Raw genomic sequence first — 2,061 nt, 5'->3', positions numbered from 1 at the left:
CCATGACAAGAGATGTGGACATTGCTGCTATGACAATCCTCATAGGACCCAAGGTTGATGAATTTGAAAGCAGCGCTCCTCTCCTTGATGGACTCAAGCCTCCCGTCCTGGAGTCCGAGTGGGACTCTTGCCTTTCGGGCAAAACCGACTTTGAGGAGGCTTTTGCTCCAAGTTTCAACCCCAGGGCTCAACATATAAATAGAGGGGCGGGGCTAGCACCAAAGACACATCAAGAAACATCAAAACACCAAGAAACACCAAGCCGTGTGCCGGCAACCCCGTCCCCTCTAGTTTATCCTCCGTCAAAGTTTTCGTAGTGCTTCGGCGAAGCCCTGCGGAGATTGTTCTTCATCAACACCGTCACCACGCCGTCGTGCTGCCGAAACTCGTCTACTACTTCGCCCGTCTTGCTGGATCGAGAAGGCGAGGACGTCATCGAGCTGAACGTGTGCAGAACTCAGAGGTGTCGTGCGTTCGGTACTTGGATCGGTCGGATCGTGAAGACGTACGACTACATCAACCGTGTTGATAAACACTTCCACTTAGCGATCTTCAAGGGTATGCAGATAGAATCCCCCTCTCGTTGCTATGCATCACCATGATCTTGCGTGTGCGTAGGAATTTTTTTGAAATTACTACGTTCCCCAACAATGACATCCGTGTCTAGTTTTATGCGTAGATGTTATATGCACGAGTAGAACACAAGTGAGTTGTGGGCGATACAAGTCATACTGCTTACCAGCATGTCATACTTTGGTTCGGCGGTATTGTTGGATAAAGCGGCCCGGAGCGACATTACGCGTACGCTTACGCGAGATTGGTTCTACCGACGTGCTTTGCACACAGGTGGCTGGCGGGTGTCAGTTTCTCCAACTTTAGTTGAACCGAGTGTGGCTACACCCGGTCCTTGCGAAGGTTAAAATAGCACCAACTTGACAGACTATCATTGTCGTTTTGATGCGTAGGTAAGAACGGTTCTTGCTAAGCCCATAGCAGCCACGTAAAACTTGCAACAACAAAGTAGAGGACGTCTAACTTGTTTTTTCAGGGCATGTTGTGATGTGATATGGTCAAGACATGATGCTAAATTTTATTGTATGTGATGATCATGTTTTGTAACAGAGTTATCGGCAACTGGCAGGAGCCATATGGTTGTCGCTTTATTGTATGAAATGCAAACGCCCTGTAATTGCTTTACTTTATCACTAAGCGGTAGCGATAGTCGTAGAAGCAATAGATGGCGAAATGGCAACGATGCTACGATGGAGATCAAGGTGTCGCGCCGGTGGAGATGGTGATCACGACGGTGTTTCGGAGATGGAGATCACAAGCACAAGATGATGATGGCCATATCATATCACTTATATTGATTGCATGTGATGTTTATCCTTTATGCATCTTATCTTGCTTTGATTGACGGTAGCATTATAAGATGATCTCTCACTAATTATCAAGAAGTGTTCTCCCTGAGCATGCACCGTTGTGAAAGTTCTTCGTGCTGAGACACCACGTGATGATCGGGTATGATAGGCTCTACGTTCAAATACAACGGGTGCAAAACAGTTGCACACGCGGAATACTCAGGTTAAACTTGACGAGCCTAGCATATACAGATATGGCCTCGGAACACGGAGACCGAAAGGTCAAACGTGAATCATATAGTAGATATGATCAACATAGTGATGTTCACCATTGAAAACTACTCCATCTCACGTGATGATCGGACATGGTTTAGTTGATTTGGATCACGTGATCACTTAGATGACTAGAGAGATGTCTGTCTAAGTGGGAGTTCTTTAGTAATATGATTAATTGAACTTTTAAATTTATCATGAACTTAGTCCTGGTAGTATTTTGCAAATTATGTTGTAGATCAATAGATCGCGTTGTTGCTTTCATATGTTTATTTTGATATGTTCCTAGAGAAAAACTATGTTGAAATATGTTAGTAGCAATGATGCGGATTGGACCCGTGATCTGAGGTTTATCCTCTTAGTTGCATAGAAGAATTATGTCCTTGATGCACCGCTAGGTGACAGACCTATTGCAGGAGCAGATGCA

The 2,061-nt window shown here is 45.0% G+C and overlaps 1 pseudogene; it reads right to left on the bottom strand.

Moving 5' to 3' along the window:
* Positions 1-2,061, bottom strand: part of LOC123067928 (disease resistance protein RGA2-like) — a 31,122-nt pseudogene that overhangs the window by 5,601 nt on the left and 23,460 nt on the right.

Source organism: Triticum aestivum, chromosome 3B (assembly GCF_018294505.1).
Source record: "Triticum aestivum cultivar Chinese Spring chromosome 3B, IWGSC CS RefSeq v2.1, whole genome shotgun sequence".
Taxonomy (NCBI): Eukaryota; Viridiplantae; Streptophyta; class Magnoliopsida; order Poales; family Poaceae; genus Triticum; species Triticum aestivum.
This window is presented reverse-complemented; position numbering and strand designations above follow the sequence as displayed.